Source organism: Tachyglossus aculeatus, chromosome 2 (genome assembly GCF_015852505.1).
Source record: "Tachyglossus aculeatus isolate mTacAcu1 chromosome 2, mTacAcu1.pri, whole genome shotgun sequence".
Lineage (NCBI taxonomy): Eukaryota > Metazoa > Chordata > Mammalia > Monotremata > Tachyglossidae > Tachyglossus > Tachyglossus aculeatus.
In genome coordinates, this window is record NC_052067.1 from 94,651,307 (window position 1) to 94,666,979 (window position 15,673).

At 41.6% G+C, this 15,673-nt stretch overlaps 1 protein-coding gene across 1 annotated transcript in view; it reads left to right on the plus strand.

Moving 5' to 3' along the window:
- Positions 1–15,673, plus strand: part of LOC119941973 (triadin-like) — a 229,505-nt gene that overhangs the window by 103,367 nt on the left and 110,465 nt on the right. The window lies entirely within an intron of this gene.

Here is a 15,673-nt window from a genome sequence, read left to right on the forward strand (position 1 = left end):
AGTACGTCATTTCTTTGGACACTGCTGAGACATTCAACCTCAGTAAACAGGAGAGCAATAACACACAGCTCTACCAAGATTACTTGGATGCAGTCGTTGGAGGTTGATATTGGGCTGTGTGGCCTCATGTTCAATCAATCAATCAAACAATGGTATTTATTAAGTGCTTACCAGGTGCAGAGCACTGTACTAATTGCTTGAAAGAGTAAAATACAATAGAGATGGTAGACACTGTCCCTGCCCAAGAGGTGCTCAGCCCCCAGGATGTTTTAACCTCCAGGGCCTCCATTCATTCATTCAATCAATCATATTTATTGAGCGCTTACTGTGTGCAGAGCACTGTACTAAGCACTTGGGAAGTACAAGTCAGCAACATTTAGAGACGGTCCCTATCCAACTATGTGCTCACAGTCTAGAAGCGGGAGACAGACAACAAAACATGTAGACAGGTTTACAGGAATGTACCGAAGTTGAGTGGATATTGGATCTAAAAATGTGGCAACTGGAATTCATTTTTTGAGCTAAGACTAATCCGCTGGTTATTCGCATTCATAATCCTAGTCATAACTCGCTACAACATAAGCCTCCTTTTATCCCTTTTCTGGGGCAAAGTGTTCATTCAAACGATGGCTTCTGCTATTTCTTGTGTTTATGCCACTTAGTAAAATGCAGTGTTTTTCCAGAGGATATTGGTACTAAAGCTGCTCCAAAAGTTCATGAAACAAACATTCTCCAATGGGGCCTGGATAGTTGTTTCTCTAGATATGACTAGTCAGTCTTTTCTGATAAGCCCCAGTCCTATTTGAGACTTGGAATGTGTATTTATGGAGAGACTTAAAGCACATATCGTTCTTGTAACTGCTCCTAATGTTTTATATGACATGGTTAAAAAAGAAGCCTGCTCCCCTTGAATATCAAGAACAAATTTTAAACCTCATTAACTTAATTGACTTCAGCACTATTAAGCTCCTCCTTTAGACTGTAAGCTTATTGTGGGCAGGGAATGGGTGTACAAACTCTGTTATATTGTACTTTCCTGAGCGCTTAGTCCAGTGCTCTGCACACACTAAGTGCTCCGTAAGTATGATTGATGGATTGAGTTATCCCAAGTGAAATAAAAGTATAGATTGCACCTCTTGTATTATTTTCAAAATACGATGTGATGCTATTTTAACCTCTTTGCAAATGTTAACTGAGTGTGTGCCATTACATCATTTTATTATTCATATTTGTAAATACACTCAATTCTCTTATAACATGGTGATTAAATTTTTGGTGAATCCCACCTCAAAGAAAACAAACAGTAGAGTATTATGTGCCTTAACCCATGCCATTGGTAGGCGTACAACCATTTCTTCTGACACAGCAGATGCACGTTGTCTGAAGAATGTTCCCTAATCCCCCAACCATGTACCAGCCTAAGCGTGTAATGAAAACACATGGTATAGAAGAACTGAGTGTATGCATAATTCACAAGTGGTTTCTGAGACTGTATGGGACAGATATGTTCTGTTCCATGTAGTATCCCTTGTTCCTTCTTGTGTTTACACCTGTGCATTGAATTGCTTTCCTCTGAAGTAGCTTATGAAGTGCATGCTGTTGACTCTCAATAAATGTTAAATTATAAGAACCATCCTCCATAGTCCTTGTGGGTTCCACATTTTTTACCAGATGCTTTGTAAATGTTGTTGTGGTTTAATATTTATTGAGCACCCACACTGTGCTAGGCACTGTGGAAGGCGTACGTGAGAGCTAGTTCATAGCCTGAAGGGCTGTCTCCATCTTGCCCTGACCCTGCACATATATCTTCTGCCCATTCATTCATTTTTACATTTACCTTCAGTTTTCTCCCTGGCTAGAAGACACTCCCTGACAAAAGGAGATTTCTGGTCCCCTCACGGCCTTTCTTAGATTCCACATTTTCACTTCCTTCTTGATGCCCTTCTATTTGAATATTTACAAGTGCTGGCTTTCCAAAATTGTTGGTGCCAATTTGTAGCTGTACAGGGTGTCCTTAAAACATATCCATAAAAGATTCATAGCCGAGACTGAACTTCCGATGCAGGGTAACTGTTCCACCATGGTTTAAAAAGAGCTTAGTGACCACAGGAAAGATGCTGTATTGACGACCTGGATGCTAAATCTTCTCAGTTTACCTGGGAGGGGTGAGTTACGACATATCCCCAAAGACTGGAACATTTCTGTCATGTCACATTCAGGTTATTAGGTCTCAGCTCAATTTGCCCCTGACCTCTTTAGGAGGTAGAGAGTTTGGGAGGACAGAAAAGGGACATTTTAATCTGAGTGTGGGTTGGAGTCAGTGGAAATGTTGGGAAGACTGTACGCAAGGGAGTCGTGATATTTTTCTCTCATGATCTAATTCTGAGTTGCATCCTACTTGGTAAAAGGCATCCCATTTCAGAGGTGGAAAATCGAGGCAGAGAAAATCAGTTCACCCAGGAGGTGGCTAATGGGGCTAACCTGCTTCCAATTTGCAAGTTCTATCTGCCTGAAAGTAGGTATTCCACAGGAGAATATTGACCCAGGACCACAGACCATTCATTCATTCAATCATATTTATTGAGCACTTACTGTGTGCAGAGCACTGTATTAAGCGCTTGGGAAGTACAAGTCGGCAACATATAGAGACGGTCCCTACCCAGCAACAGGCTTACCATCTAGGAAGGGGAGACAAAACAAAACATATAGACAGGTGTCAAAACCATCAGAATAAATTCCCTCCAGATCCCATAAGCATTTTGGAAGGGAAGGTTCAGGAGGAGCTCAAGCTTTTATTTTTATTAATATTTGTTAAGCACTTACTCTGTGCCAAGCACTGTACTAAATGCTGTGTGAGGTACAAGATAATCAGGTTAGACACGGTTCATGTCCCACATGGGGCTCACAGTCTTAATCCCCATTTTACAGATGAGGTAATTGAGGCATAAAGAAGTGAAGTGACTTTGCCAAGGTCACACAGCCGACAAGTGATGGTCCTCTGACTCCAGGCCTGTGATCTTTCCAGTAGGCCATGCTGTTTCTCACTCCTCCTTCCATGTACCTCCCAAGCACTTAGTACAATGCTCTGCACACAGTAAGTGCTCAATAAATGCGATTGAATGAATGAATTAATGACAACTCATAACCAAGTGTTAAAGAGGACAAGATATCTACTAGGTGCTGAAGGAATTTACAAGACCAGGAAAAAAGACACTGCCTTATCCTCTAGGAAAATACAGTCTAAGGAAGGACACCTGGGTGACAAGAACATTGCTAGGTAAAGATACACAAAGTCAAATATAAATTAAATGCAAATGCAGAAATGATTAACAAAGGATATACGGTACATTCCCCCATACTGAGTACTTACTGTGTGCAGACACTGCTCCTGCTGCCACCTGTTTGGAGAACACCATAGTGAGGTGACTTCTACTTCCCAAGTGCTTAGTAAGCAGCTTAGAGAAGCAGCATGGCTCAGTGGATGGAGCACGGGTTTGGGAGTCAGAGATCATGAGTTCTAATCCCAGCTCCACCACTTGTCAGCTGTGTGATTTTGGGCACATCACTGAACTTCTCTGGGCCTCAGTTCCCTATCTGTAAAATGGGGATTATGACTGTGAGCCCCATGTGGGACAACCTGATGACCTCTGTATCCCCCCCAGCAGTTAGAACAGTGCTTTGCACATAGTAAGCGGTTAATGCCATCATTATTATTAGTAGTTGTACAGTGTTCTGCACACAGTAAGCGCTCAATAAATACAATTGAATGAATGAATGCTACGCCATACAAAGCCCTGTACTGACTGTCTACCGGGTGCAGAACACTGAACCAAGCACTGAACTGATTGTCAGAGCATCCTACTAGATACCTAAGATATGAGATCCCTGCCTTGGAATGTCTTACAAAGACATTAAATGTTTATGCCTGTGACCTGATTTGTCCTGAAGATGTTATTCATTCATTCATTCACTTGTATTCATTGAGCACTTACTGTGTGCAAAGCACTGTACTAAGCACTTGGGAGAGCGCAGTACAACAATAAACAGACATGTTCCCTGACCAGGTTAGAGACAGTCCCTACCCAACAGTGGGCTCACAGTCTAAAAGGGAAGCTTTGTGTAAGAGCTGGATTTTCTGAAAAGCTTTGAAGGAGGAGAAGGGAGAGGATTACATTACATTACGGATACTGCTTTTGGTTCCTGGAGTTGACTGTTGGCAGGCTCTTCTAGGCTACACTGCCTCACTGTAATGGGGACCATTTTCTAGTAGTGAAGTCATCATGTTTCACATAATTTCCTGTCACCAAAGACAATACAGCCCTTTCAGCTACCTTAGTCTTTAGTCTTAAGTCAACTAGCATGCATATGGAGAATCCACAGAAAAGCTTAGGATTGTAGCAGCACTTGGGGTCTATTTGAAAAAAAAAACTCAGTTTTCTTATAATGGAGCAGCATACTCCTGACAAAACCTGATCTTTCTTACATTAAGAAACACTGGAAATGTTATACACCTGCCTTGTGCATTCACACAACCGTTCCCCCCAATATCACATCACACTTATCTGAAGAACGTCGTCTATTGCCTCCACATTTTCCAACCGAAACATATAACAGAAACACAAATGATCAAAGAATTGAGGGTCCAGGGCCACATCCTCAATCTAAAGAAAGTCCCAATCGAAAAGCACAGACGTGGTTCACTTCAGACCAGCTGAGAGGATGAGGAGATTGCTGGTGGTTTCTTGCCCTGTGCACTAAAACCATGGTGACCTCAATAAGGGAGAGACCTTGTGTCCTGTCTCTTGGCCCTGTTCCTTGCTGACTGGTCATGATGATGGGGTTGCCTAACAGGAACGAGAATGAGTTTCCATCTTGCATAACGAAGTTAATTATAGCGCTTGTGGTCTGTGCAGCACTAACTCGCGCATGTAAATGACCGAGTTTCCTGGATCATGTTAGCCAACTATTTTCAGGATTCCATCTAAGTATGATCAAGTAAAAACAACAGCAATAATAATGGTATTTGTAGAGCTCTTACTATGTGGCAAGTGCTGAACTAAGCTCTGGAATTACCAAGGTAGTTCCTTGGTCAGAAACCTTCAGCACTGCAAAGCTTTGGTAAGTCAATAATAATAATGATGGTATTTGTTAAGCGCTTACTATGTGCCAAACACTGTTGTAAGTCAACCAGATCTAGAACCCAAGTGTCTTGATTTCCACATCAGAACACTACCAGTTGAAGCATCCTGTTGCTCCTTGGTTACCCCTCTGCCTGTTCAAAGGTCCTCAATTCTTAAGTTACGTTTTTAAGTTCCTAAGGACCTAAGTGAAACTTTACCATGGTAATTCAACTCCTTGGTCTCTTTGGCCCATCCAGTATGAGTCATATCGTGGTTTGACTGTGGGATTGTCTCTTTAGGAAAAATCTTTAAATCACAATATATTTCAACATGCATCACTTTCTACTTAGAAAACATGTGCAACTTTCACCATGTAAATTGAAAGAATGGTTTTTCTTTTACTTTCACAAGTTTGAGAAGGGAATGGAAATCTGTAATAATGAAGAGCAGGAGAAAGCCAAGATTTATAGGTCTCAAATTTCTTTGATATTGATGGTCACCAGTCCATCAATACATTCATTTCATTCCTGGTTTAGACCCAGAGTTCTTCCACCTCAGGACTCTTTCTCAGACAGGATGCTCTGGACGACCCTTGTGTTGCCCTACGGGACACTCACCATCATGGTTAGGAATAGCCCACCTATCACTCTTAATTCTCAAATTTCCATCCATAATTTTCCATCTAGCCATCCATCATGGGTCCCTCATCAACTAATAGATACAAACCCTACTGGAACTTCCCAGGTCAGCACCACAATACACTCAGCCCGTGATTCTGTTTCTGACAGCAGCATCAGGACAAAGGTGTAACCATGAATAGGTTATCATCTTAAGCTTCCACTTCTGCCCTCAACATCACTAACTTTCCCAGCATGGTTCTCTCACTTGGCAAATCCATCAAGATGCTTCTTGAACCTGATAATGTTTTCACCTGACCAACTTCAGGAGGCAGTGAGTTACATGTGTTTACCACATCCCCCTTTCTATGTTTTGTAACTGGAGACAATGTTAGTTTATGTGGCTAGACATTCAGAGAATTCCTTGTTCACGAGGAAATAGCTACAAATTTTCCTTCTAACAATGCTTTGTGTACTTCAATCTGAGATTTAGCTTCGGTTAAAACATTTTAAGACCAGACTGAGGTTCCTTTCTGCCAACTCAAACCTGTAAAATAAGCCATTTTATATTCCCTTTCTTGAAGCTACTTTGCATACCTCTCAACTAACAAGCGTTCCAGAATACAACCTATAGGAAGAACTTTGAGAAACATGGCCTGTGGAAAGAGCACAGACCTGAGGGTCAGACGACCTGGGTACTAATCCTGGCTCAACCAATTGCTTGCTGTGTGACTCTGGGCAAGTCACTTAACTTCACTGTGCCTTGTTTTCCTCAACTGTAAAATGGGGATTAAATCTCACTTCCTAATCCTATTGCCTCTTACTTAGACTGTGAGCCCCCTGAGAGACAGAGACTGTCCAATGTGATTGATTTGTCTCTGCCCCCAGTGCTTAGAACAGTGCTTGACACCTAGTAAACAGTTAATAATAATAATAATAATTATTATTATTTATTTGTTGGTATTTATTTATTTATTATTTATTGCTATTTGTTAAGTGTTTACTATATCTCAAGCACTGTTCTAAGCAGTAAGGTAGATACAAGGTAATCAGGTTGTCCCACACGGGGTTCTCAGTCTTAATCTCCATTTTACAGATGGGAAAACTGAGGCACAGAAAAGCTAGGTGGCTTGCTCAGTGTCATACAGCAGACTAGTGGTGGAGCCGGGATTAGAACCCACATCCTCTAGCTCCCAAGCCTGGATCTTTCCACTAAGCCACACTGCTTCTTAACTGATACTGACACTAATATTTAACTAATGCTAATACAAAATAATGGTAACGATAATTATCAGCATTGGAGTCTGGACTGTATGGCTAACATTATAATTAGGTGAAATATTTTCAGCTGGAAGAAATCTTCAGTGTCCTTCAAAGAAGACAATCTGGCCTCTCCTTGGCTTTTCAGCAGTTCAGAAGAGAGCTGATAAAGCACAGCCACTTAAGCATGCACTTCATTTTATAAGACGTCACTCAAAACACAATGGACAACATCAAATCCATAATGCGACTACTCTGCATAACCACTCCTACTTTACATCTTATCCTCCCCCAGCTACTAGTGGGTCAGATTCTTAATAATAATAATAATAGTGACATTTGTTAAGCACTTACCATGTGCAAAGAACCATTCTAAGCACTGGGGAGGATACAAGGTGATCAGGTTCTCTCATGTGGGGCTCACAGTCTTCATCTCCATCTTACAGATGAGGTAACAGAGGCACAGAGCAGTTAAGTGATTTGCCCCAAATCACACAGCTGACAACTGGCGGAGTCAGGATTTGAACCCATGACCTCTGACTCCCAAGCCGGTGCTCTTTCTATTGAGCCATGGTGCTTCTCAGGCTGCATCCCCCAAATATGTACTCCAAGGCACCACACTTCAAAACCTGCATCTGAGCATGGTTGCCAAATTCCTTGTTACACTCTGGGGTTTGGTTTGCCACTTTAGTAATAATAATAATGGTATTTGTTAAGCGCTTACTATGTGCAAAGCACTGTTCTAAGTGCCAGGGGGGGATACAAGGTAATCAGTTTGTCCCACGGGGGGCTTACAGTCTTAATCCCCATTTTACAGATGAGGGAATTGAGGCTCGGAGAAGTTAAGTGACTTGCCCAAGGTCACACAGCAGACATGTGGTGGAGCCGGGATTCAAACCCATGACCTCTGACTCCAAAGCCCGTGCTCTTTCCACTGAGCCATGATGTGCTTAGTATAGTACTCTGCACACAGCAAGTGCTCAATAAATACGACTGACTGAATGAATGTGCTATGGTATCTAGAAGATAATCAGGTTGGACCCAATCCCTGCCCCACATGGGACTCCATTCATTCATTCAATCATATTTATTGAGCACTTACTGTGTGCAGAGCACTGTACTAAGCGCTTGGGAAGTACAAGTTGGCAATATGTAGAGATGGTCCCTACCCAACAACAGGCTCAGAGTCTAGAAGGGGGAGACAGATAACAAAACAAAACATGTAGACAGGTGTCAAAGTCGTCAAAACAAATAGAATTAAAGTTATATGCACATTAACAAAATAAATAGAATAGTAAATATGTACAAGTAAAATAGAGTAATAAATCTGTACATATATATATGTATATATATATGTATATATAAGTGCTGTGGGGAAGGGAAGGAGGTAGAGCAGGTGGGATGGGGAGGAGAAAAACAAAAAAGGGGCTCAGTCTGGGAAGGCCTCTTGGAGGAGGTGAGCTCTCAGTATGGCTTTGAAGGGAGGAAGAAAGCTAGCTTGGGGGATGTGCGGAGGGAGGGCATTCCAGGCCAGGGGAGGGAAGTCGGCCGGGGGTTGACGGCGGGACAGATGAGAACGAGGTACAGTGAGGAGGTCCAAGACTCACAGTCTAAGTAGGAAGGAGACCTATAATTGAATTATGATTTTATGGATGAGGAAAATGAGGCATAGATTTGCCCAAGGTTCCACAGTAGGCAGGAGGTGGAGCTGGGATCAAAACCACATCCTCTGGTTCCCAGGCCCCATGCTCTTTCTACTAGACTATGCTGCTTCTCTTAGCAGTAGATTTGGTTGAAGCAAACCTGGCCTCAAGGAATGAATGTGACCATTTATAATCCTATTACTGTAACATTTTCCTGAACAGAAGCCATCTGGGGGCTGGGCGTTCTGAGGAACAAAGTGTCAGAAATCCCCAGAGTTTTCAAAGCCCTGCTACTAAATAAAGATGATTTTCTTTTCCAGAAATTGCCATGCATACTTTACACACATGGAGATCGTACATGACACATTTTGTTTTCAAAAGTAATTTTCTTCTGTAAATCCTCAATTAAGAAAGACTCTGTGGTCCTCTCAGATACCTCAGTTATGATATGAAACGTTGGGTCATTCATTCATTTCATTCAATCGTATTTATTGAGCACTTACTGTGTGCAGACCGTGGCTCAGTGGAAAGAGCACGGGCTTTGGAGTCAGAGGTCAGGGGTTCAAATTCCGGCTCCACCAATTGTCAGCTGTGTGACTTTGGGCAAGTCACTTAACTTCTCTGTGCCTCAGTTACCTCATCTGGAAAATGGGGATTAAGACTGTGAGCCCCCCATGGTACACCTGATCACCTTGTAACCTCCCCAGCACTTAGACCAGTGCTTTGCACATAATAAGAACTTAATAAATGCCATTATTATTATTATTATTGCTAAGCGCTTGGAAAGCACAATTCGGCAACAAATTGAGAAAATCCCTACCCAACAGCAGGCTCAAGTACTACTATTTTGTTTTGGCTTTCACCTGACACCTCTTTGGCATATTCTGTCATAACCTAATTCCAAAATCCTCCTCTTCCTCATTCTTCCAATTGCTCTTTCTGTTCCTCCATTATTCAGCCCAGTTTCATGAGAGCTTATGGCTACTCTTCCAACCACCAGTACCAATGTGGACCCTGTCTGTCTTTGCCTCTGCAAACATTTGCTTCATTTCAGTAAGCATTTCTGAACTGCAAACATCTCCCTGGGATCCTCTCATAGAGAAACTATCCATGTTTCATGGCAGGCTGGATTAAAATTAGTAGTGTTCTTCCCATTGATGATAACTGCAAATCACAAACCTTATATTCTAATGTGCCTTTGGCACTCACCCGGGCGAAAGAACTAGGATTTAGCAACCAAATAAGCAAATCTCAATTTTCAACATAAAAAAAGATATTCATTAATTCATTCAATCGTATTAATTGAGTGCTTATTGTGTGCAGAGCACTGTACTAAGCACTTGGGAAATACAAGTTGGCAACAGAGAGAGATGGTCCCTACCCAACAGTGGGCTCACAGTCTAGAAGGGGGAGACAGACAACAATACAAAACATGTAGACAGGTGTCAAAATCATCAGAACAAATAGAATTATAGCTATAATGTACATCATTAACAAGATAAATAGAATAGTAAATATGTACAAGTCAAATAGAGTAATAAATCTGTACAAATATATACAAGTGCTGTGGGGAGGGAAAGAGGTGGGGGGAGGAGAGGAAAAAGGGGGTTCAGTTTGGGAAGGCCTACTGGAGGAGGTGAGCTCTCAGTAGGGCTTTGAAGGGAGGAAGAGAGCTAGCTTGGTGGGTGTGTAGAGGGAGGGCATTCCAGGCCAAGGGGAGGACGTGGGCTGGGGATCGACAGTGGGACAGGCGAGAATGAGGCACTGTGAGGAGGTTAGCGGCAAATGAGTGGAGGGTGTGGGCTGGGTTGTAGAAGGAGAGAAGGGAGGTGAGGTGAGAGGGGGCAAGGTGTTGGAGAGCTTTGAAGCCGAGAGTGTGGAGTTTTTACTTGATTCGTAGGTTGACAGGCAGCCACTGGAGATTTTTGAGGAGGGGAGTAAGAGCATTTCTGCGTTTCTGTAGAAAGATGATCCGAGCAGCACAGTGAAGTAAAGACTGAAGCGGGGAGAGACAGGAGGATGGGAGATCAGAGAGGAGGGTGGTGCAGTAATCCAGTCAGGATAGGATGAGAGTTTGAACCAGCAAGGAAGGGGTTTGCATGGAGAGTAAAGGGCAAATCTTGGCGATATTGTGGAGGTGAGACCGGCAGGTTTTAGTGACGGACTGGATGTGTGGGGTGAATGAGAGGGTGGAGTTGAGGATAATAATAATAATAATAATAATAGCATTTGTTAAGCACTTACTATGTGTGAAGCACTGTTCTAAGAGCTGGGGCGGATTCAAGGTGATCAGGTTGTCCCATGTGGGGCTCACAGTCTTAATCCCCATTTTACAGATGAGGTAACTGAGGCACAGAGAAGTTAAATGACTTGCCCAAAGTCACACAGCTAAGGTTGTGGGCTTGTGAGACGGCAAGGATGGTAGTGCCATCTATAGTGATGAGAAAGTCAGGGAGAGGACAGGGTTTGGGAGGGAAGATAAGGAGTTCAATCTTGGACATATTGAGTTTTAGATGGCGGGCAGATATCCAGATGGAGATGTCCTGAAGTCAGGAGGAGATATGAGCCTGGAGGGAGGGAGAGAGAGCAGGGGCAGAGATGTAGATTTGGGTGTCATCAACATAGAGATGATAGTTGACACTGTGGGAGCCAATGAGTTCACCAAGGCAGTGAGTGTAGATAGAGAACAGAGGGGGACCAAGAACTGACCCTTGAGGAACCCCTACAGTAAGGGGATGCGAAGGGGAGGAGGAGCCTGCAAAAGAGATTGAGAATGAATGGCCAGAGAGATAAGAGGAGAACCAGGAGAGGATAGAGTCTGTGAAGCCAAGGTTGGATAGTGCGTTGAGAAGGGGGTGATCCACAGTGTCGAAGGCAGCTGAGAGGTTGAGGAGGATTAGGATAGAGTAGAAGCCATTGGATTTGGCAAGAAGGAGGTCTTATGAGTGCAGATATCAATCAAGCAATGCAACAGTGGTATTTATGGAGTTCTTATTGTATTGGGAGACTACAATACAATATTAGAGAAGCAGCATGTTGTAGTGGAAAGATCATGGGCTTGGGAGTCAGAGGTCATGGGTTCTAATCCCACCCCCACCACTTGTCTGCTGTGTGATCTTGGGCAAGCTACTTAACTTCTCTGGACCTCAGTTACCTCATCTGTAAAATGAGGATTAAGACTGAGAGTCCCACGTAGGACAACCTGATTACCTTGTATATACCCCAGCACTTAGAACAGTGCTTGGCACATACCCATTGTTGGGTAGGGACCATCTCTATATGTTGCCAACTTGTACTTCCCAAAAGCTTAGTACAGTGCTCTGCACACAGTAAGCGCTCAATAAATATGATTGAATGAATGAATAAGCACTTAAATACCACCATTATTATTACCAGATCAGGATAACTCCCTCTCCCTCCTTGACTTGAAACTGGATCAAGGGATTCATTCATTCAACATATTTATTGAGCACTTACTGTGTGCAGAGCATTGTACTAAGAGCTTGGGAGAGCACAATACAACAATAAACAGACACATTCTCTGCCAGCAATGAGCTTACAGTGTAGAGCGCGGGGGAAGGGGGGTGGGATGAAGTTATTAGTGAGTGTCATCCCTCTTTGAAACCTGGGAGACCTGATGGTCCTCCTGGAAAAAATAATTGTTCCAGGTCAATACATACACAGGATCACGACCAATTCACTTTGTGACCCCTGGAAATCACCCATTTTGCTTCTCCTTCTAGACTGGAGAACTGGAAATTATTCTGAAGCATTTGGATCAGTTCATTAGCACTGATAAACAACAGCCCCAGCTGAACAACAAAAGGAAAAACCTACAGTCTGGGGGAGGGAAGATTCCTCTTGAATTAAATACCTAATTAAGATGGGACCCCAAGTCGAGATAGAAAACATTAGCAGAGACCATTCAAAATAAAAGGACATCAAGTGTGATGTGTTGAGCAAGGGTAATAATTGGAGAATTGGCTTTTGAGGAATTACCCCTTCCATTTAATTGTCACAATATATTTACATATCATCCAGGGTCTTTATTTTGCATTATGCTTTGCTGCTGGTTCTCCTGGTTAGACATAGACTGAGGACCCTGAGCTTTGAAAAATAATCTCTTCACTGATCATAATAAGAAAAAATATCACATCAAAACACTTTTGAAGAAATAAAAACAAAGGCTTTTAACTATGAAGGTTGTTGGTTTAAATAAAGCTCTGCATTTCAAGATCCTGCAGTATTTTAAACAAATTCAACTGCAAATCAAAGGAAGCTGCAAAATTAGGGACCACAGCATAGATCACACAAAATGCTTTAAAGAAAGCTGTAAATTGGGTAAAGGGAGTTAGCCATAAATTGATTAATAAAAACCAATTTTCATGAATTAGTATCGGTCACAAACTAATGGAGAATTTTCTGCATTTATAGAAACTGATATAGTGTCTTCTGGAACCAGCTTGCAAGTTCTGATTTGAATTTGGACTGTGGAAATAATGAGTATTAAAGCACTAGTGCTTGAATTTGTGTGGAGGCATGATATATACACAACATAACTTTGGCGTTTCACTGAGACTGAGATCAATCATTTTCAGGATTTAGGTACTCACAAATTGAAGGTTTTCTTCCTCCTTTCAACTTCCAAATGGAAGATCAATGAAGATAACGACAGAGGAAAAAAAAAAACCTATTCATAAATTCTCATTAGTTTCTTATGCTAATCACTATTAAACTTTCTAGTCAAAGGTCCCCAAAACAGTATTTCTTCCCAAATAACATTCTCATGCATAAAATGTGAACATCAAAAATGCAATCCACTAGGAAATATTATAGACATATGGTTCAGTCTGAAAATATCCATAGTTTCAGGAGGGTTTTGCCTAAATGCATAGATGATGAATTACTTAGACTGCGAGCCCCATGTGGGACAGGGACTGTGTCCAACTTAACTTGTATCTATCCCAGAACTTAGAATAGTGGTTGACACATAGTAAGTGCTTAACAAATGCTCTGCTCAATAAATATGATTGAATGAACAAATACTATAATAATAGTGATGATGATGAAGAATCGACTGTGCTTTATTAGAGGGAAATGTTAGAGATTCTAGAAGACTAAAGAAGGGGTTTAAATTCATGGATAATAGAATCCAGGGGGTTATTAAAGGGAAAATTAAAGATGCCTACTGATGCATCTCATTACCCTGAGACTGGATGACTAGGAGGGAAAACATTAGGCAGCATCAGTGTCTCTATCTTAGAAACAGAAAGAACCCCAATAAATTTGTGTGCAAAGTATCTCCCTTCTGCATTAGCAGGTGGGGGCTTTTGGAAATGAACTATGAGTATATAATGAGTGTAGCTCATCACTCATTTTAATTTTGTAGAGATGTCCACATTTGAGTTGGATTGAGTGCTCACTACCCTCTACTGAAGCTAAGCCTTATGCTGTCTACACTAGAATGGTGATTTTTTTCATCATCCTACCTCCATCCTACTGACAGTGGAGGTGGATTCAGGGAGGTCTCTAAAAGGAGGAGCTGGTATGGAGAAGTGAAGGAAGAGTGTGGGTAGGACTGCAGAGAGGTGGGATCCTCCATTAAGTAATAGGTGACTGTTGCTTAGTATATTTTTTCCAGATTTATCAATCAATCAATGGTATTTATTTAGTACTTACTACATACAGAGAACTGTACTAAGCACTTGAGAGGGTGCAATACAATACAATGCAACATGCTCCCTGCCCATAGTGAGATTGCAGCCTTGAGGATTACTATAAAAATCAAATATTATACATGAAATATTTGTATTCTGAGAATTATTAATCCCAATGATTAAATATATCATATATATCAAGATCAGTACACATGGTGTGAGAAAGATGACAAAAGAAAGCTCTGCAGTTTGCAGTTCTCTTAAACTCGAGAAGCAGTGTGGCCTTATGAGTAGAGGATGGGCCTGAGAGACGGAAGGTCCAGGGTTCTTATCTTGGCTCCACCGTTGTCTGCTGTGTGACCCTGGGAAAGTTGCTCGACTCCTCTGTGTCTCAGTTACCTCATCTGTGAAATGGTGATTAAGATTGTGAGCCCCATATGGGACATGAACTGAGTCTAATCTGATTAACTTGTATCTATCCAGTTAGATACAAGCCAGTTTCAACAATACAGTCTCAATCCCCATTTTACAGAGGAGGTAACTGAAGCACAGAAAAGTAACTTGCCCAAGGTTACACAGCAGACAAATGGCAAAACCAGAATTAGAACCCATGACCCCTGACTCCCAAGCCCATGCTGTTGCGACTAGGCCATGCTGCTAAGGCCATGTAAGCCCTTAACAAATATCGTTAAAAAAATCACTGATACATCAAAATCAAACTATAATAAAGAATCTGTCTAGAAATGTGTCTGTTTATCGTTATTTTGTACTCTCCCAAGTGCTTAGTACAGTGTTCTGCAAACAGTAAACACTTAATAAATGCAATTGAATGAAAGGATAAAAAACTCAAACACTTGTCTAATTAAATAGACCCAAACAATATTTCAAGGGTGGATTAAGCAACACACCGTCAGCTGGATGTCAAAGTAGAAGTTCCTGATGAAATCTGGGGTCAAGCATAGGAATGCTTACTTAGTGGACATCCAGAGTCTCTAGAATGTACCTTAATCTTTGGAGTCATCTTAAACCCACTCAGAACACAACCCATTCTTTCACGTCCCTGGAGGCTCCATTGAAAAGATTACCAGGTTGTCAAGAATAATCAGTAATAAATTGTGGAAAAATGTTGTTTCTACTCATGACTATCTGGGCCTATAGCCTAACCTCTAAATAGTCCCTAAATGAGGGAAACAAATTGATCAGTTATCCCCTACTGGAACCCACCCAAGCTAGAAATTTCAGATATAATAATAATAATAATAATAATAATAATAATAAGCATCAAGCACTGCAATAAGAAATGGGTTAGATACAGGATAATCAGGTCTCACATAGAGCTCACAGTCTAAGTAGGAAGGAAAACAGGGATTGAATTC